A 22,191-nucleotide genomic window follows, 5' to 3' on the forward strand; every position below is an offset into this window, starting at 1 on the left:
TCTACTATCCAGGCCATGGAAATGGCAACCACGTACGCCCGCGCCCAACCACGATTACATACGACGGAGCCAGAGAAACCATCAAAACCTGCGCCCAGACCAGAACGGAGGTTGAGGCCCCCCCCTGGACTACCTCTACCGAGACCGGTGACAGCAGAGAACCCCCCCTTTTCGTGGTCCCCAGTGTTTCGACTGTGGAATGTGGGGGCACATCGCCCGACTATGCCCACAGAAAAGACACCAGGAAGAACCCATGGATGTCAGCTATTTATCAAAGGCAGTCATGTATTCCGCGGAGCTGGGTGGAGCTTACCACGTGAGTGTTGGGGTCAATGGTGTGGTGGTCCGGGCCCTCCTGGATTCCGGCTGCAAGCAATCAGTTATACAGGGTTGTTATGTGGAGCCCCTCCAGGTAAAGCCAGATGCCTTAGTGTTTATCAAATGTGTACACGGGGATGCTAAGGGGTACCCAGTGGCGTATGTCCCCATAACAGTAGAGGGAAAAGAGACCATGGTTGTAAAGGTGGGTGTCTTGGACGCCCTCCCCGAGAATCTTATACTAGGGACGGACAATCCCCACTTCCTTGACCTCTTTAAGGGCCGGCTGCAGCAGGATAGGGGGAACGATGGGATGGCGATCCCAGCCCTGACCTCCCCGGATCCCTGGGAGGGGGATAGGAGCTTCAGGTTTGCACAGGCCAACGACCACAGCTTATTCAATGCCTGGGAACAAGCCCACAGGGAGCAGAACGATCCCCAACCCCGATACCCGCGCTTCTTGATTAAAGAGGACCTCCTATACCGACAAGCCAAACTGGATGAACCCATGCAGCTGTTGGTGCCAACATGTTTTCGTGACCAAATCATGTTTTATGCCCACACTCATTTGCTTGCGGGTCACATAGGGAGCGAAAAGACAACGCAGAATGTCCTTAGGAGCTTCTACTGGCCAGGTATTTACCACGATATCAAGAAACACTGTCAAACCTGCGACTTGTGTCAAAGGAAAAACACCCACCGAGCCCCAGCCGTACCACTACAACCCCTTCCCATAATCGGAACCCCGTTTGAAAGGGTCGGTATGGATCTCATTGGACCATTACCCCAGACGAACAGGGGACATATATACGCGCTGGTAATCGTGGATTACGCCACGCGTTTTCCTGAGGCATTTCCCCTGAAAAATCCGACATCCAGGAACATAGCGGACAAGTTCATGGAGCTATTCTCAAGGGTGGGGTTTCCCAAAGAAATCCTCACCGACCAGGGTACCCCGTTCATGTCGAGGGTCATGAAAGAAGTATGCAGCTTACTCGGACTACACCAGATAAAAACCTCGGTATATCATCCCCAGACGGATGGTCTGGTGGAGCGATACAACGGCACCCTAAAGTCCGTATTGAAGAAAATGTTGACGGTGAACGAGACCGACTGGGACTCACTTCTTCCTCTGGCCCTCTACGTCATCCGAGGCCAGAAACAAAGCAGCTTAGGGTGCTCTTCATTTGAGATGCTGTATGGGAGACAACCCCGAAGCCTCCTGGACATGACCAAAGAGGTGTGGGAGAGGGAACCAACGGGAGACACCAGACACCTGTTGGAGTACACACAAAACCTAAAGAATAAACTGGGTAAAATTTGCGAGCTGGCGTTTGCTCATCTCGAAGTGAGCCAAAGAAAACAACAGGCCCAGTACGATAAGGGAAAGAAGTGGAGACAACTCCTTCGTGGTGAATGGGCCCTTGTTCTTCTGCCCTCGCCATCGAAGAAATTCCAGAACGAATGGCAAGGCCCGTACGAAGTGGTAGAGACGATAGGGAAAACCACCTATCGCTTGCGCCTGAGTGGGAGGAAGACACAGATCTTTCATATCAATCTTCTGAAGAAGTGGTTGGGAGCAACCCCGGTGTCCTCCCACCTTGTCACACCGGTCGCGAAAAACACTGAAACCACGCTGGGTGAACTGGTAGTCAACGATGAGCTGTACCAAATCGAGCAAGAAGGCCTGCAAGAGACCCTACGCCCTTTTAAGCCGATCTTTTCTAACCTTCCGGGCCTTACACGGCTGGCAGAACACCGGATAGACACCCCTGAGGGCGTCTCAGTCAAACAACGCCCGTACCGGATACCAGCAGCCAAGAGAGAAGCCATACGGAAAGAAGTGGATGAAATGCGTAGACTTGGGGTGATCCGCCCGTCCCGAAGCGAGTGGACCTCACCCATAGTGATGGTGCCGAAACCCGACGGCAGTAGCAGGTTCTGTATGGACTTCCGGGCTTTGAACGCGGTGTCCACCTTCGACGCATACCCAATACCCCGAATCGATGAGCTCATTGAAAAGCTGGGGGACTCCAAATATATCAGTACCCTAGACCTGACCAAAGGCTACTGGCAGGTGCCCTTGCGGGAAGAGGATAAAAAGAAGACCGCCTTCGCCACGCCAGACGGACTTTATGAGTTCAACGTCCTCCCCTTCGGCTTGCATGGAGCCCCAGCAACCTTCCAGAGACTGATGAATGAGGTATTACGAGGGCACCTGAAGTATAGCTCGGCGTATCTAGACGATATTATTATCTTCAGTCCGTCATGGGAAGCCCACCTGCAACACCTACGGGTCATTCTCCAACAGCTAAGCGACGCAGGCCTACATGTCAATGCCAAGAAGTCCAGGGTTGGATTCCAAAAGGTTAAATACCTCGGCTACTTGCTAGGTCATGGGGCTATCGAACCCCAGATAGAAAAAGTAAGAGCTATAGCCGACACCCCATTCCCCAAGAACACAAAGGACATGAGGGCCTTCTTGGGATTAGTAGGCTACTACAGGAGATTCATCCCCTCCTTTTCGGATGTGGCGGCGCCCTTGACGGACACTTTGAAGAAGCAACAAAAGGGTATCGACTTCCTCAAACCCACGCCTGCCATGTGGAAAGCCTTCCAGACGCTCAAAAGAGCCATTACCACAAGCCCAGTGTTGACTTCTCCGGACTTTACGAGGCCCTTCATCCTACATACCGATGCCTCAGACTTCGGCATCGGAGCAGTCTTGTCGCAGGACTCGAGGGAGGGGGGGGAAAGGCCCATACTGTACATCAGCAGGAAGTTATTCCCTAGAGAGGTGAAATATCCCACTATCGAAAAGGAGTGTCTTGCTATACGGTGGGCTATTGACAAGCTACGGTATTACCTGGAGGGGCATCCGTTTGTGTTATACACCGACCACGCCCCCTTGTTATGGATGAGCAGGAACATCTCGAACAATCCAAGGGTTATGAGATGGTTCCTTGCCCTACAACCTTTTCGATTCCAGGTGCGCCATAGGAAAGGAAGTGACAATGTCAACGCGGACTTCCTGTCCAGGTTTCCTCTCCCCGATCGGGAGAATCCTAGGGGGGAGGTGTGTGACAGGGGGACCCTGACTCGGGCCCCCCCAGTATACCTACTCATATATCTCCTCTCTCTACACAGCACACAGAAGCGTGGAAGACTGCCGACATCGTATGCAGTCCGGTGACAGACACCGATGAAGCCTGTTTCTTTAAGTGGGCGGATCCGGATGCGGGACCGGCCCCCTTCGACAATGTAAAACACACCCAAGAAACCAGACAGGTGTGTGTTACACCCGGAGGAGTCGAGTGGAGACTGGAGAGCGAAGGCGGAGCGGAGCGGAGGTCGAGCGAGGACTGAGAGGAGTGGAGAAGGAGTGAGGCCGGAGAAGCGAGGATTCAGCGAGAGGACGGTTCGGAGTGGAGGAGGCGCGAGGAGGAGGACGGGAAGAAGAACGAGGACGCAGTCGAGTGGAGAGGAGCTGAGGAGCAGAGCGGGAGAGGAGACCCGACGGACCACGAAGGTCAGAGAACCAGAGAAGCAGCGGAGGAGGAGGAGAGAGACCCCCGCGACAAGCCAGGAGGCCTACGGGAAGGCGCATCGCCCAGCCACGCTTCTCGGGAAGTGTGCCTAGGACAGGTACGGTCACGTTTCCTGGGTTGGGCGGGATGTAGGCGGGACACCCACCAGCGACCATAACCGTGCACTTAAACACCCTGATTCCCCTCACTTTGCACCTCAAGGATAGCGGTACTTAGTTGCACGAGTGTTCCCTCACCGACCCCCCCCCTTGTTGTAAACCAGGTAGCGGACAGCCCAGTAATATTGGTCTCCCTTTTGTTTGTATTCCGTCGGAACCCGGCCCGTGTGCCACAACGGCGGAAGCCAGGACTACGCCTCCCAGAAGACAACGGGAGCTACGAAGACGCGGACTGGAACGGGAGGCGACGGAGGACGCAGCAAACCCGCTTCCTTATTACCGAATCCCGGTACAACAGAGGAAATTGTATAAATCAATAAAACCGGCTTTACCCACCATACAGGTGTCCGTGGATCTGTTTGGCAACCCTCCCGAAACCCCACAGAAATGAATTCTATCTCCAAGTCAAAGGAGTGGCTATGGGGTGTCCATTTGCCCCAGAACTGGCAGTATTGTTCATGTCCCTCTACGAGGATACGTATGTCTACAACAACAATCCATTTGCGGAATACATCACGACATGGCTGCGTTTTATAGACGACGTCTTTATGATCTGGACGGGTGGGGAAGAAACACTTACATCTTTCTTCAATTGATTGAACGCAAGAACACCGGATATAAAATTCTGCATTTCACACTCAGAGAATAAAATTGCATTCCTTGATGTTGAGGTATTCCCAGCAGAAGGCAAACTAGCAACATCATTATTCGTCAAACCGACGGATCGCAACAAGGCTTTACTTTTCTCCAGTAATCATCCTAGGAGTTTGAAGGAAAACTTGCCCTTTGGCCAATTTCTAATGGGTACGTAGAAATTGTTCCTCTAACAAGGATTACAAGTTTCATGCTGAAAAGTTGGTTTCCAAATTATGTGACAGAGGTTATCCTAAAAAACTAGTACGTAGCGCAATGAAACGTGCCAGGTGGATACCTAGGGAAAACCTTCTGGAACGTAAAAATAAAACGAAGTTAAAACGCCAAGTTTGTGTTACCACCTACTGCCCCAACGCCAATAAATTAAAAAAAATCATTGGACAAAATTGGCACTTAATAAAGAATTTGGATGAAAGCCTGCATGCACCTCTGTTGTTTGCCTTCAAAACGGAGAATAGTATAGCCAACTATGTTGTAAGAGCTGCTACCAAAAAAGAAAGTCAACCCACTCTAAGACAAATGCTGGGACTAACTCCTGTTGTTGGCCATCATAAGTGTGGCACATGTGTATGTTGTGACCTAACCATCGAGGGAGCCTTATTTCAACATCACGGCATCTCATGGAAACATGAGGCCTTTAATAATTGCAAATCTAAGTTTGTAGTCTACGGAATCCTCTGCCCTTGTGGCCTCCTACACATCGGAAAAACCAACCAGGAAATTCGCCAGAGAATTTCCCAACACAAATCGAGGATAAAAAACAAAGTTGAAACCGCACCTTTGGTTAATCACTGGAATCGACATAAACACCAGATAACTGATCTAAAATGGACCGTGATTTCTAAAGTGGAAAAGGATCAACGAGGTGGTGACTGGGATCTAAAACTCTCTAAACGAGAGGCACACCTCATTGTCAAGTTTGATACAGCAGTCACAGGACTGAATGAATTATCAGAAATCTATAAACTGTAGAAATCTATACACTGAATATATCCATATGGAATCTCTAACTTCTGTGCATGTCGCTACTTCTTTAGTAACAGGCCTTAAACATTAAGTTCCATTTCCAATGTTTATTGCTAGAGCATATTTTGTTCAATGTTCGTGGAGCATCTAACTACGTAAGAAGGCTTGGATAAGTGTGCCCGATTATACCAAAGAGACATGACGATTTGGTATATCGTTATGCATGAATGGTGAACCTAACATCTGTGCACACCGTAATTGAAGATTTAGACGGTGGCCTATAATTGAGCATCGTTCCCTGCCAATTCCACAGGATTAATGAGTTGAATGGATACCTGCGAGCAGTGTCTCTGCGCCACCGCGCATGCGCCAGCGAACAGGGTCTGATTATATAGGAACACTACACTTTGCAAACCGGACTGATCTACGCATGTGCGAAGTGATTAGTGCTGGATTCCACACCGAAGGATTAGGCGACTGGACGGACCCTTTCAACCTAGGTCAGTTTAGTTACGGAACCTCCCTTTTTCATTGCAAATATATACCGGTTGGCGGGCTTATCTATTTTTAGCTTACCAGACCGTTCTATCCCCCTACAGTAAGGCAACCCGTGGCGAATTAATAAGGAACCATACGGTCAAGACCGGACCAGGATTCCATAGCATTGGGACTCCGGGTAAGACGCATTCGATTTCACTAATTGTGGCATGACATACTCCACCTATTTAACTGGAATTCGGGACTCATTGTGCGCATTGTCCCACAGGTCCCGCTGCATTAGACCACACCGTTCTTCTGCTATACAGGACACACTGACACCAAGGATCAAGGTAATTTCCTTGGACATTCCCGTCGGTTGTACCCGATTCCTTCCTCCGAAGTAGATTCTTACACACATGTTTTTTATGATTTTGCACAGGTTGTCTTCTCCTTTACTTATGAATTTGTTCCTGTGGATAGATTCCAATTGGTAAGCTGTTTGGTTTTTATGGGTGTTGTAGCGCACTTCAGTGTTCCACCTTTGAAATCTGTATACATAGGTTCTTTTCTTTCTTTTCAGAATAACCTGGCCCTGAGGAGAATCCTACCGACCACTAGGGATTCGAAACGCGTAGGCCCCCCCCTGCTTTTGGGTCTGCCTTTGGTAGTTCTAGTGCTATAATGCACTAGTCCTGACAACAGTACACTCACTTTTGTAAATATTTAGAAATAATTGATTTGTTTTGACCTAAAGGAGTGTGCTATGTTGAATTGAATTTTCCAAAAACTCACAGCAGATCCATTACTTCCCCTACTGGTGTATCAGCTCTCCAGTGTGTGTGAAGTAATTCTGTATGAATGTATGTGGTATGACTGTGATATGGTTGATTTATGACTGATTTATTGACATTTTATCTTGTGCTGTGTCCTTATTTCATTTTCTTGTCACAAAATTTCTTTGGTGTTGACTATACCCAATAAGGTTTAAATTATTCAACCTTTCTGATGATATTTTGAGAATAAAACAGCTATTTAATAGCACCTCCCAGTTTTGAAGTATATTTTTTTCTGGTTGATAAAAGGGCTTGTTTCCAGGGGGTGCTAACTTGGCAAATGAAGGGGCGTGGCTAATGTTAATCAATATGGGCGGGGCTAAAATGGCAGACAATCAGGATCGGGTAATGCTCAGGCCAAGCTGAAAAAAAGGGGTGAATTCTGCATTTGAAACTGGAAACAATCAGAGCACACATCACATGAACCCTAAAATTGCCTCGCTAGCCCCTTAAAACTCATACATTCCCTGATCCCTAAAATTAGCCCTGTGTCACCCCATACCCCATAACCCATACCCGCCCTGACCCCTAAAATTCTTCCCCTGGCACTCCAAAACCCATACCCGCCCTCAACCCTAAAATGTCCCCCCTTGCACCCCAAAACCTATACCCACCATGAGCACTAACATTATCCCCCTGGTACCCCAAAACCCATACCCACCATGAACACTAAAATTATCTCCCTGGCACCCCAAAACCCATACCCACCATGAACCCTAAAATTACCCCTGCCCCCCCAAAAGTCATACCTGCCCTGAACCCTAAAATTACCACCCTGGTCCCTTAAATCCATCCCCGCCCTAAACTCTAAAATTAGCCCCTTGGTACTCCAAAACCCATACCCACACTGAACCCTAAAATTACCCCCTGGCACACCAATACCCATACCCGCCTGGAACACTAAAATTACCCCCTGCTATCCCCAAAACCCATACCCACCATGAACCCTAATATTACCCCCTGGTACCCCAAAACCCATACCCACCATGAACCCTAAAATTATCCCCTGGCACCCCAAAACCCATACCCACCCTGAACCCTAAAATTACCCCCTGGCACACCAACACCCATACCAGCCTGGAACCCTAAAATTACCCCCTGGCACCCCAAAACCCACACCCACCCGGAACCCTAAAATGACCCCCTGGCACCCCAATCCCTAACCCACCCTGAACCCTAAAATTACTCCCTGGCACCCTAAAACCCACACCCAACCTGAACCCTAAAGTTACCCTCTGGAACCCCAAAAGCTGAACACTCCAAGCTTACACTACATTTGCATATTCAGATGGGACTGTCCTCCTTGACGTTTCCATGCATGCAAGTCTAGAACACCGTTCACTTAGAGTAACCTAGATATGCCGCCAGTAGGTAATGCTGGTGATGCTGTAGAATGCATTAAAGTTACTGAAACTTACTTAACACCTTCTGTGCTCCCATCGGCCGGTAGCCGTCGCAAGCACTACCTCGCTGGTTTTGCTAACGGCCAACGGCCGACGCGGCCCCGCCCACTCCGCGGAACCGCCACACTGTGGCGAAATAACCGCCACGGTTAAGGGGTTAAAAACTGCTGTCTGCTCTTCTGATACTATTCAGTGGAGTCAGGCTGATCAGCAGCACTGTCGTCCTGGCATTCAGCCCCTCCTGAATGTCTCACTGTGTAGATAGATGTGGGTCAAATGTCTCCTGGTTTCTCCTTGCCTGGCCCTCCTCTACTTCTTCGTCGGTGCCCTTGGTGCATAAAGAGACAGATCCATGGCCCTGCTCACCATTCATCTGGTGAGCAGCGCTGTGGATGTGTATTCCATACAAGTACACAGACAGCAGGGGGAAAGGGATGGCAGTGCAGGTGACGCTTTTCCTTTGTAAAGTAATTCCTGCAAGCGTCATAGCCCAGGGTTTTTACACATCTATACAAATGCACATACAGCAAACCCTGGGCTATGATGCCAGCAGAAATTCCTATACAAAAGAAAAGCGTCACCTGCACTGGCCATCCCTTTCCCCCTGCTTTGCACATCTTCCTCCCCATGCTCACATTCACAACACATCAAGTGCTTAGGTGAAATCCCTGTCTTCAGGCAAGGATATCACTTCGGTGCCACCAGTCTAAAAGAAAACAAAAGGTGGGGACAGGGAGGGTCGCTGAAACCGTTCAGAGGCGGGCTGGCTTGCGCTGGTTCTGAGCCTCTCAGAAGGGGTCATAAAAATCACATTCTCGGATGTTTAGCATTCAACCATGGCTCGTTCTTAGCACCTTGTGGTGGCTCAGATCAAAGTAGGTGCTTTAGAAGCGTAATATGCTACACGGAAAAAATACAGGAACACAACATCCGGGAAATTATTAACACTCTAATGGAATGAAATATTAAGTAAAACGTCAAACACAAACAGGAACTAAATCGCTGACATGGATTGCCTTTTTACATTCATTATTTAGAAATCGATCAGTATTTGTCAGAATAAAGGGCATGGCGTTAGAGCCCGATAAGGACCAGTTGCAACGTCCCCTGTGACCCTGGTTGAGGGGGCAGTTCAATGTGAGATGAAGCTCGGCAACAAAAGGGCTCCCCACATGCAGAAGATTTCTTGAGAAATCCCTATTCTGGAATGGGGGCTGAGCAGGATGTTTGTGGCGGAGGAGGAGGCTCATGGTTCCTGCACGGCTTGCAGCGTGTCTTTTCCCTGCTAGTGGAGGTGCGTGCTTCAGTCATGCTTCTGGGCTTCAGTCCTGTCCAGATCTGCGCATCCGAGTGTTACACATTGTAAGTACCATGGATACGTTGGTGAATGCTTTGCAGACACATTCGGGTGAACTCTGTACTTTTGGTGACTTCATGTGTGAACGCAGCGCCCTGAAGTGAACTCACCAGTTAATGTAGGGTGACCAACTGGCATGGTTGCAAATTCAGTACGGTAAGTGTAAAAATTCAGGACAAAGGGGCAAAATTCAGGACGAAAATTCAGGACAGAAGGTCAAAATTCAGGACAATTCTTCAGAACAAAAGGTACGTTTTACAGACACATCAGAGGAAGTTGCGCGATAGTATAAAAGTAAGTAAATAGACAACCACTTAAGTACAAGTCAAAATATATTTATATTAGGTTGAGACAATCGTGCATCTATTTCTATGGTTACTGCACTGGGTTGTCCAGTCTAGTATTTTGTTTACAACTCATGATCGTGAGCAGACATGTATGGTGAGAGAAGTGTTCAGGAAGATCTGCTCAGATAGACTTTGTTACTAGCATCTCATATCTGAGTGCCATAGTGAGATGTAACACGGCAAGCATAGGTGAACTAAAGGGAGGATTGCTGTGATGAACCCACTATAGAGAATGCATTCATTATGGGTGTTTCAGCAAGTGGAACTTAAAATATGGAATCTGACTTTGCTTATGGGGGCTTCGCAGAGAGTGGCACTAGCTGACGGAAGTCACAAAGGTGCTATTCCCTGCAGCTTTCTTAAATAATGCACAGGCAATACACTGTATTTTTGACACCTTGCCTATTGTTACAAACACAATATACCTCTCAAGCACAGCTTATGGCACTATGAGACTCTCCCTAAAACCTTCCACCTAAAACAAAGAATGCAAACATTTACAATTACTAGTGTAACATTCAAGTAGCAGTTGGGTGTCACTTAAAATGCCGTATGCATGATGTATGGATCCCACACATAAGCACACAGCAATTACAGAATAGTAATACATAGGCAAGGGAGTAGCCAGAAAATTGAAATACTTCCCACATTGAAATAAAGGTCTTATGGCACCAAGAAAGCAAAGTAACTTATCACAACCCTTCCCAAAACAGCTCTCATGTCCAAGGATATAGCCATTCATCCCTCCATCAAACCCCTGACATCCCCCATTTCAAATGTACTTTCTGTTATCTATTAATGTTTTCATCCACCATTCAGTCTTTCACGATTGATTCTGTCCTTCCATCTGTGTTCCCATCCATATCCAAACCTTTTCAACAATTTGCAAACCTATCCAATGTCTATTCTTCCATCCATCATTTCACTCATCCATCCCTCCATCCACCCTTTCACCTAATCCATCCACCCTTTCACCAAATCCATCCTTTTACTCACCCATCCACTCTTCCACCAATCCATCCACTCATCCATCTAACCATTTACCCTTTCCCAACCCATCCTTTCCCTCATCCATCCAGCCTTCCACCCATCCATCCACTCCTCCATCCAACCATTTACCCTTCCTCCCATCCAGCAACCCTCTGACTTATCCATCCATCAATCATCCACCCTTTCACCCAATCCATCCTTTCACTCATCCACCCACTCTTCCACTCATGAATTCCATTCACTCATCCATCCATTCATTCACCCTTTCACTTATTAATTCATCAATCCATCCATCATTTCTCTCATCCATCCACCCATTCACTCGCCCATCATCCACCCTTTCACTCATCAATCCATCCTTTTACTGATCTATCTTTCAGAATTGATGGTGTGAAGGGTGGGGAACCCTCAGGACAGTGCACACATGCGCACACTACCGTTCTTTCACATCCCCTACTGCTCACCTTTACTGGCACAATAGAATCTTTTCTACTGCTGCCTGCAGTCAGTCTGGTACTTTTCTAAATGGCCCTTGTGTTTTTATTGGAGCTGTTTGTGTTTATTCTTGTAGACAGACATGCACAAACATTTCTCTATCTCTCTCTTTCATTACAGACAATTAAAACAGATTGATGTACATTTCTTTACAGTTTCATACCGAGATAAAGCGCCGGGTACCCCCACTGCGTTTGTTTGTGTGCCCCAACTGCAAGAGGAGACATGTTTTAACCCAGCAGTGCTCTTCTGCTTCCCCTACATGTATCATATTTAACCTTCAACTTTGAACTTTACCTTTCGCTGGGCTCCTTAGTGATTTTGAACTAAGGCACTTTAGAGGTTCAGGGTGGGATGTATGCTTTAGCAGCTCACACTGGCCTTTGTCATTCTGTATGTTACAATCAGCCACAGACAGAATGACAATGGGTGGGAGGGGCTGCGAGGAGAAGTGTGAGGCGCCCCATCAGAGAGTTGAGGCCTCTGGCATGGAACAGCTCATCTCCCAGCAGGGCCCAGAATTACAGACAAAAGGCTCCGTAAAGTTGTAGTACTGCACGCGAACTAAAGAGCACTATAGCTCCCTCGTTTCCTTTGAACACAGAATACGATAGGTCTGTAGACTTATCACCACTTTTCTTCCAAAGCAAGAGACAAATGTTTTAAACATACAACTCCAAATAAAAGTATGTGCGCCCAACGCACAGATATCTGTTAGAGAAAAATACATTATTACTAATTACGAATCTTTCAGTTTGAGATAAACTAATTTTTTTGAGGAAGGAACTGAAATTTCTGACTGACGGCGACACAAAGTGTTTTTTAGATACGTAGTAAGAGACAGAGCACAAACAGAAGGAGAACCACACGAGAGGGAAAAAAGCCCTAGTGTTGCAAAAGTCCCTGAGGAAACCTCAACATTTCGCTTTTTTTACGACGATGTCTGTACATGCAAGAAGACTTTGGTTAAGTAGACAGGAGGTATTGTGGTGAGCTGTGCCCTCCCAGGGAGCGATCCTTTATCTAGCGTGGGCCTTTAGCCTGCCTGCATCCATGGGTGTCCGCAGTGGGGACAAGGAGGGGCGCTCCAGGGGGGGCAAGCGCCACTCCTTGCCCCCCTGCGGACGCCCATGCAGCAGCCACGCTGCTCTTCAACATAGCTTAAAGACATTGCCAACGCCAACTGCTCTGGCTAAACACATACAAGGTCCCAAAAGGAGACCTATTGGCTATGCTAATGCTAGTCTCGTATTTTCTTCATACCTGCCGGCAAGGGTTCTAGTCTGGCTCTTGCCTGCAGATATTATGTTTTATTTTTTCCTTTAACTTTGAAAAACAATATATGGAAGTAAAAAAAAAGTATGCTAATAGTAGGGGGAAGTTTTTCTCCCTTGTGCAGGCATTGTGATAGATGGTTTGGGTCCTCATTACAAGTGTATGTAAAGTCTTATCATGGTGCATAAAAAACACTCCTCCAAGTGGCATCGTTGTTCTGGAATCCACAATGCAGATAAGGAAAGGCGCAGCTGTGACTCGTCTCTCCCTGATTCGTCTGCTTGCGGGTTGCAGTTATCCGAGGAACAGATGCAATATTCGATTACCTCGCTTTCAGATGCTTTTCATAGATCTCTGAAGAAGACCAGTGTCCATTATTCTCCTTCTTCCTCTACTTCTTCTCTGTCGCCTTTTCATGTTTCTTCTCCCTCATCCTTTTCCTCATGGCCTTCTTCCGAGTATGATGATGAAGAAACACAGATTCCTGAATCTAATCATAGGAGCAAGTTCTTTCAAAAATCGTAACTTTCTTCTTTATTTAGATTTATGGGGGATAATTTGTCTATTTCCATAGAAGATAAATTACCGAGTATGAACTTGGCCTGTTTCAATAGTTAAAATCTCACTCTCCCACTTGTTTTGCAATCAATAGAGAGGGGTTGGATCTTCTGTTAAGGGAATGGAAGACTCCAAACAAGGATAGGCTTTTAACATTTTGGACAGAAAGCAAGTATGATAAATATGTCCTTTCCTGGTAGCAGTTTATTTTAGGATCAGTTAGAAGATGTTCTCCATAAGGCTTTTAGAAATCAAATGCATAGCCTATTGTTCAAAGCTCCGATTAAGACAGATCGTCAAAGAAAGTTAGCCAGGAGAAGGCGCCAGATAGGATTTCAAAGGAGAAGGCGCCAGATGGGATTTCAATTCAGTTTCCAGTCAGGTAAGCCCAAATCTCATCAACCCTACTTGGCTACAAGTCAGAAATCAAGGATCCCTCCTACGCCTTCAAAACTCAAAAAGTGCTCCTGATTATGCTGACATCCCGATCGTAGGTCGCCTATCCTTTTTCTACAGAGATGGCAAGACAGTGATTCAGACGGCCAAGTTCTTCAAATAGTAGAAAAGGGGTTTGCCTTGGAGTTTGAGCACATTCCTCTGGATTTGGGACCGGTTCATCCTTCCCCTCCAAGGGACTCAGTGAAATCTCTACCTCTGTTTAAGGAAATCTCTGAGCTGTTACTAAAAAAAACAATTGTCCACTCACAATAGATCAGATGGGCATGCAGTTTTATTCCACTGTCTACCTGGTACAAAAATCTTCAGAAAAATAAAGGTTAATAATCAACATGAAAAAGGTGGATGTCTCCCTCACGATGTCTTGTTTCAAAATGGAAACTCTTCAGGAAATCATTCTACTGGTCAGCCCAGGAAAATTAATGACATCAGTGGACTTAAGAGACACTTACCTGCACATCCCGATTCATCCCCCTCACCAGAAGTTCCTCAGGTTTGTTGTGAAGGGCCAACATTGGCAGTTTTGGCTTCTCCCTTTTGTTCTAACTTCATCCCGAGGGTATTTACCAAAGTCCATGCTTCAATTTAAAAAAATGTAAAACAAAAAAATTTTTTTTTTGCCAATCTGCAAATAAAAGGGATCCTAATCCAGCCCTACTTGGATAAATGGCTCATTAATTCTTCCTCAAAGACAATTCTGTTGACTGACATCAACTTAGTTTGTCAGAGTCTGGACAAGTTCGATCTATTGATCAACTGGGAGAATTCTCATCTTCTTCCATCTCAGGACATGGAGTACATTGATGCCTGATTTCAGACTCAATGAAGGATTGTGAGCCTTTCAGAAGCAAGAGCTCGAGCTATCAGAAGTCTGTTTCTGTCCTTGTGACAGCGCTCATGGTTTCAGCCAGAGAATGGTTATGTCTACAGGGACACATGGTGAGTTATTTCCTATTTAGGGATCATATTTTCTCCTAATATTTATTTATGGTTCTTTATATGTGTGGTTTCTTTATCAGGCATCATATGTATTTGGGGTGCCATGGCCATTTCTTCACCTTGGGCCACTGGTTCATATTCGTTTGGACTATTGGAATCTAGCTCATCAAAGTTTAGATCAAGTGGTGCCTGTGACAAGGGACATTTGGGGAAAGATGCAGTGGTAATTGAACCCTGTAAATCTGTCAATGGGAATGTTGTTGTCTTCCTATACTCAAACTACAGATGCAAGCAAAAACGGTTGGGAGTCCCCTTGGGAAACTTACCAATTCAAGGGAGGTGGTTACAGGGGGAGGATTTTCACATTTCCAATTGGAAATAAATGATGGCTGTTTACTGTGCTCTTCTTTATTTTTCAGATCACCTATTGCATCAGGTTGTATTAATAAGAACAGACAACACTTTCACAAAGGCCTATTGAACAAATGAGGACAGGCTCCGGGTTTCTCATAATCAGTTGGGCGGAAATGAAACTCACCTAATTGCCCTGACTACAACTTACAACTGGGGAAAAGACAACGTTTTGGCAGACAGACTTAGCTTTGGCAGACAGACTTAGCTGGGTTTTTCCTTCTTCCCACAACTTTTGTCTGTCCCTCCATATCTTCGAGCAGATATGCCAAAGGCTCGGTACTCCTCAGCTAGATCTATTTGCCACAGCAGAGAACCAACTGCTCATCGTGTTTCTATCCAAATTTCCAAAATAAGATGTTTTGGTGGGGGGGAGGGGGATATGGCCTCATTTCCTCTTGGCCCCCTAATCGCCTCTTTGCATTTCCTCCATTCCCCCTAATTGCCAGGTTACTTGCAAAATTGAGGAGGGAGGAAGTGAAACTCATTTTCGTAGCACCATTGTGGCCGAGAATGGGTTGGGTTCCTGTTCTGCAGCTGATGGCAATAGATCCAGAATGTAAATGCCAGTTCAAAAGTGACCTCTCCAATCCTCTCTTCTTCCCCTAGATACATGCAGGCAGATGAGACTGTAGATATGGTTGTTGAAGGGAGGGGTTAAAGAAAGTTAGGCCTTTCCTCTCAGGTGGCCTGTTCAGCAGTTAAGAAGAGTATTCAGAAGAAATGCTTATGGTCATCATTGGGGCTCATGCACTGAGTGGTGTTTAGAAAAATCTTGGGACACTAGTCTTTGTAAATCTAGATGGATCCTTAAGTATCTGCAGGAAGGATTTTATAAGAGTTTAGCTGTCTCCACTTTACGAGTATAGTATGCAGCACTTAAAGCATTTAGGGCACCTTGGGGTGTACCTGAGATAGAAACTTAGGGGTCCATTATGATATCGGGCGGATTGCCTCCGCCAGGCTGGCGGTAGCCACCGCCAGCCTGGCGGAGGCAATCCGCCCGATATCATGACCAGATTTCCCCCCCGCCATATTAGGATGGCAGGGGGACCACAGCGGACGGAAAGACCGCCCGCCGCTTTTCCGCCCTGGTCACCTTGCGGCCGGGGCGGAAAAGGAATAATATGGTGGCGGTGTCTAACAGACACCGCCAGCCATATTATGATGTCTGGTTTTCAGTGCCGCCACGGAAAGGCATGCGGGGCCCCAGAGTGAAGTACAGTGGGGGGTGCACATGGGGGGTACCTACCTGTGGTAACCCCCTTTATTGTCATTTACAAAGCGGCAGGCACCGCGCAGTGCCTGCCGCTTTGTAAATGACAATGTGAAAGTGCATTTTCTGCATTGTGGCGGGCGGTGCAGAGAGCACCGCCCGCCACAATGCTGAAAATACAGGATGTGGCCGCCACTGTGGCGGGCACATCCTAATAGCACCCCCGGGACCCCCGCCCTTATGGCGGGCGGTCCCGATTTACGATGGGATGACGGGCGGGCAAAGTCCGCCCGTCATCCTAATGAGGCCCTTAGGGTTCAAGTTCACAATATATCCTGAGCTAAAACATCAATAATAAGTACAGTCATATACAGAATTTCAGATTTCTTTGTTTCTTCTTTTATTCTCAAGTTTTAATCTTCCAAGACACAGTCTAGGCGGCTAGACTGTGTCTTGGACGATTAAAACTTGAGAATAAAAGAAGAAACAAAGAAACTCTGAAATTCTGTATATGACTGTACTTATTATTGATGTTTTAGCTCAGGATATATTGTGAATTTGTTGCAGAAACGGTATTGTTTCAATAATACACATTTATTTGGTGAATGGTGGATGGCCATCTCCTTATCCTTAGAGCTTGCTTGATTGTATACCTAGGGACTTCCTCATCACTACTTAGCGCAAATTATCACTCAACCATCCAACCTCCTGGTCTCCTTAGGGTTCAAGGTTTTTCTTTGATGAAGCCAACCTTGAGATCAACCTCTCCCTCCTGGGACCTTCCATTGGCGCAGAGGGCATTGCGGTCTCATCCCTTTAAATCGTTGCAAGACACTGATTTGAAACATCTGTCTTAGAAGGTTTGTTTTTTTGGTGGCCATAATTTCAGCCCAAAGACTAGGGAAGTTGGTCTGCTTAGCTACTAAACCACCTTATCTCAAGATGTTTTCAGACAGATTGGTCCTTAAGTTGGGCACAGATTTCATGATGGTCAAAAGACGTCTGCCTAGACTTTAAGTAGATGGCTCAAAATACTTATTTCAATTGCTTATTATTCCCAGGATTCTGTTCTCCCTGGTGGAATACACAGTAGATCTTCTAAAAAAAATAGCTGCCTCCTGGGCGGAGGCCTGTGGTGGTTCAGTTTTGGACATTTGTAAATTTGCAACTTGGGCTACTCCATCTCCCTTTCTTTATCATTACAGACTGGATGTAGACACTGGTCATTCTATGAGGTGTGGTTCCACTGTGTTAACGGCTGCTATACCCTGAATACTTGCTTTCCTAAGTTTGCAATAAAGACTTTCTTTGCATTATTTGTAAGGTTGTATCTGTTTTTGGGGTAATCAGGTTTCAATTAATATGCTCTGGTATATCCTCATATAGTAAGTAGTGGTACAAGAAAAAGGCATTAGTAAATAATTATTCAATTACCTAATGGCAATCATCATTACTCCAAATACCCTGTTTCTTACACCATTACTTACGACCCTCTCCTCCGGTCACCTATTGCAGAACCTGAGTTCCCATTTTCTTTAGAGCATGGGGATATACAAGAAGTGTGGGGGGTTCCGGCCTCCTTCATTACCATATTGAGTGGAGGGGCAAGGAGGTGGAGGAGGGTTGTTTCTTTTCTATACTTCCTATTGGATCAGCTTGATCACTTAAACCTGGGTAGAGGTTGGACAGAGTATCGGTAAGTAATTGTTGGACTTGGCCCTTTTGGCAGGTTCACCCCGAAACATTTTGCATTTGCCTAGCCTGTTTCTGTAACATGGTGTTGGTAATTCTAGGCCTCTGCGCACTTTTTCACTGGTGTCCAGTGTAAAGTGCGTGTGCTTTCTGTGTAGGTGTGGTGAGAGTGGCCTGCCCTCCCATAGGAATGCATGGGGAATATGTGTGACCATGATAGTTCCTGATGTGTCGGGATTGCAGGGTCGAGTTTGGTATGTGCGAACTCGTTAGATTAAATGCTGCGCGATTATGTGCACGGATTTATTGTGTCTAGTGTGGAAGTGCCTCTTATAGAAGTTGGCATGTCTTTGCAGTAAATGTGAATTGACGGTCTGGCTTGTGATTGGCTGGAGCTGGCTGGTGTGTCTGGCTCCAGGAGTCAGGATGGGTCTGCCCCGGTGGTGAATGGAGAGATCTGCATGTTGATGTAAGGGAGGAGTACACCTGGGACCTGAATAGGACTGGGCCTTCCCTCCACAATGCTGGCTCCACCCCCTGTGGTATGTCTGATGTCCCTGACCCATCCTGTGAATAGGCAGAGGGGCTGAGCAAGAACCAGTTGCATCTTGTTCGCCCCTTGCCTGCACCTTTTACAACAAAGGATTTCAGTGTATAAAAGAGGGGCTGTGACCCCAAGTAAATGTTCTTGTTTTCCAAACTTGAAACTACCAGGGGCGTGCTGCTGCTGAGGCCCAGGGTAGGGCTTGCCTCCCTGGGCCCTGCCCAGCCCCATGATGCCTTGAGAACCTTGTGGCTGGGACCCTATTTTCTTCACCTTGTTGCTGGATCCTAACAGGTGGGGGCTGGCTGCTGGTGGGGCCCAGGAGGGACCGCCAGGGGGCTGTCTCCTTGCTGGAGTGCCCTGTGTGCTGGCTCCTGGGCCCTACATTGCCCCTCCTGATGTCCAGGACCTTGTTGGACCTTTTTATTCCTCCTTTGCCTTGGCCCCAGTGCTGTGGCTGCCTCTAGCACCTGGAAGCGCTATCTTTTACTTGCCCAGCAGAGGAGGAGTGCGTGGGCCCCTGCAGCGCGGTGCTGTGTGTCCGGTGGGAAAGAATCCCGGAGTGAGGGATTCCCCATGAGGCCTTCAATATTACAATGACGGCGGGTGCCCAGCCCGCTTATTGGAGTCCTAGCTGGTGCCCACCCCGCGCGCTAATTTTATTTTGGATTTCGAGGGAGCCTACCCCTTGTTATTGCCCCCGAGACTTGACCGCCGCAGCCTGAGCAGATGATGGCTGCCGACCCGGAAGCCAGGCAAAGTTCGCCTGCTTCTGGGCGGGGCCGGCGGCAGGGGCAGGAAGCATTGCAGGCAAAAGGGGAGGAGAGGAGCCTACCCCGCCTCCCCTAGCATGGCGGGGGAAGAAGGGAGAAGCGTCTTCTTCAGCAGGGCTCCCGTGTGCCGTTGTGAGCCCTGTGTGTGCCCGCGGTAACGGAGCCGCCTGGGAAGCCGCCCGGAAGTGAGGAGTGTGGCCATGATCCTCCAGGGCTCCCAGTGCGAGGAGGGAGCCCCGCGCGCCGATCCTATTAGCAGGCGAGGCTCTCGTAAGGAGGAGAGAGCCCCGCAGATCCCCCTCCCGATGAAGGAAGCAGCCGGAGCCTCGCCGGCTCCCCAGTGAAGTCCCGGTCCCAGAAGAGGGACCGGACGAAGAGGAGTCTCCCCAGGCACCATGCCGATGCCTTTGTCAGAGCAGCACCAATTAGCAGAGGGCTGCTCCATCGAAACCAGCCACATCAGAGCGGCCCCGGAAGGCAGCAGGCCATTCCAACATGGGGAGCATTTGTTGTATTTGGAGCCCACGAGGCTCCCAGGGGCATTGTTGCTTTTAGAGCCCCCAGAGGCTCCACCATGGGGGCATGTTTTCTTCCCGGAGCCAGTGTGCTCCATGGGGGCAAGTTGATTTTTATCCCCAGTGCTCGCCCTTGGGGCAGAATTGTTTTCCAGAGCCTGTGCGTGGCTCCAACGTTTGGGGCCATATTTGATTATTTAAGGAGCCAATGGGCTCCTGGGGCACAGTTGATTTTAGAGCCAGAAGGCTCCACCACTCCACAGTTTGGCCCTACAATTCCGGAGCCAGATGGCGCCACCGTGAGGCGCAATTCATGAGAGAGCCCTTGAGAGGGCCAGAGATGGCACAGAGGTGCCAGGCCTGCCACAGCTGCGCAGCACTTAGTGCCAGCTGCAGCGTTTAGGCCTGTGCCTGTTCTCAGCTGCCCAGCAAGTAGTGGGCAGCTGCAACGTTTAGGTTTGCACACATGGCGCACCCCTGACTGGCGCTGCATTGTCAGCACGCTCAGACATTCTGGACACAGGGCATTTGAGCCCCTTCTTGATGGCCAGTTGGCCAGGGGGACTGGTAGAGGTGTAGGGCGCAAAGCCCTAATGTGATTGATATGTGCTTTACATGTGGTGCCAGGAAATGTAATGCATCTAGTATGTTTACACACCCTGTGTTGATACCTCTAGAGATGGTTTTACCTATGGAGGTATGTGTTACTGAGATTTTATATCACTGTGATTTACGCCCCTAAATGTGAGTTATACTTAGGAGGTAGGGTCTAATGTGTTAAGATTAGTGAGGAGATTGCCTACTGTATTTATACTGGTTAGCCCTAATGTGATTTATGCGTAATGTGCAATGCCTTTATGCCTGTGATACCTCTAAATGTGTTTTCATGCTTAGGAGGTTGTTTTGCCTAGTATAGTTTATACTAGTGAGTTGATGTGTTGCTGCGTGATCTATGCCTATGGTGATTAGTATTGTATAGTGTGTACCTACCTTTTACCAGTGGTTACTGGTTGTGTTCTATAATTGTTATTTGGTGCTACAGTTACTCTAAGTGCTAATTCTACTAACTGCTGATCCTGACAGTGGGCCACGTGGCCCTGTCCTGTGTAAATAATCCCTTGTGAATATTGCCCGTGCCAGTTGGCACAATGTATATTTTGTGATTACTATCAGATGTGTTTTAACCGCATGCGTGCGGGCGGAATTCCGCCCGTACGCTGAGATTTTCTAAAGCGCATGTTACGTGACGAGCTGGGCTTACACCATTACTTACGACCCTCTCCTCCGGTCACCTATTGCAGAACCTGAGTTCCCATTTTCTTTAGAGCATGGGGATATACAAGAAGTGTGGGGGGTTCCGGCCTCCTTCATTACCATATTGAGTGGAGGGGCAAGGAGGTGGAGGAGGGTTGTTTCTTTTCTATACTTCCTATTGGATCAGCTTGATCACTTAAACCTGGGTAGAGGTTGGACAGAGTATCGGTAAGTAATTGTTGGACTTGGCCCTTTTGGCAGGTTCACCCCGAAACATTTTGCATTTGCCTAGCCTGTTTCTGTAACATGGTGTTGGTAATTCTAGGCCTCTGCGCACTTTTTCACTGGTGTCCAGTGTAAAGTGCGTGTGCTTTCTGTGTAGGTGTGGTGAGAGTGGCCTGCCCTCCCATAGGAATGCATGGGGAATATGTGTGACCATGATAGTTCCTGATGTGTCGGGATTGCAGGGTCGAGTTTGGTATGTGCGAACTCGTTAGATTAAATGCTGCGCGATTATGTGCACGGATTTATTGTGTCTAGTGTGGAAGTGCCTCTTATAGAAGTTGGCATGTCTTTGCAGTAAATGTGAATTGACGGTCTGGCTTGTGATTGGCTGGAGCTGGCTGGTGTGTCTGGCTCCAGGAGTCAGGATGGGTCTGCCCCGGTGGTGAATGGAGAGATCTGCATGTTGATGTAAGGGAGGAGTACACCTGGGACCTGAATAGGGCTGGGCCTTCCCTCCACAATGCTGGCTCCACCCCCTGTGGTATGTCTGATGTCCCTGACCCATCCTGTGAATAGGCAGAGGGGCTGAGCAAGAACCAGTTGCATCTTGTTCGCCCCTTGCCTGCACCTTTTACAACAAAGGATTTCAGTGTATAAAAGAGGGGCTGTGACCCCAAGTAAATGTTCTTGTTTTCCAAACTTGAAACTACCAGGGGCGTGCTGCTGCTGAGGCCCAGGGTAAGGCTTGCCTCCCTGGGCCCTGCCCAGCCCCATGATGCCTTGA

Source organism: Lissotriton helveticus (assembly GCF_964261635.1).
Source record: "Lissotriton helveticus chromosome 3_1 unlocalized genomic scaffold, aLisHel1.1 SUPER_3_unloc_1, whole genome shotgun sequence".
Taxonomy (NCBI): domain Eukaryota; kingdom Metazoa; phylum Chordata; class Amphibia; order Caudata; family Salamandridae; genus Lissotriton; species Lissotriton helveticus.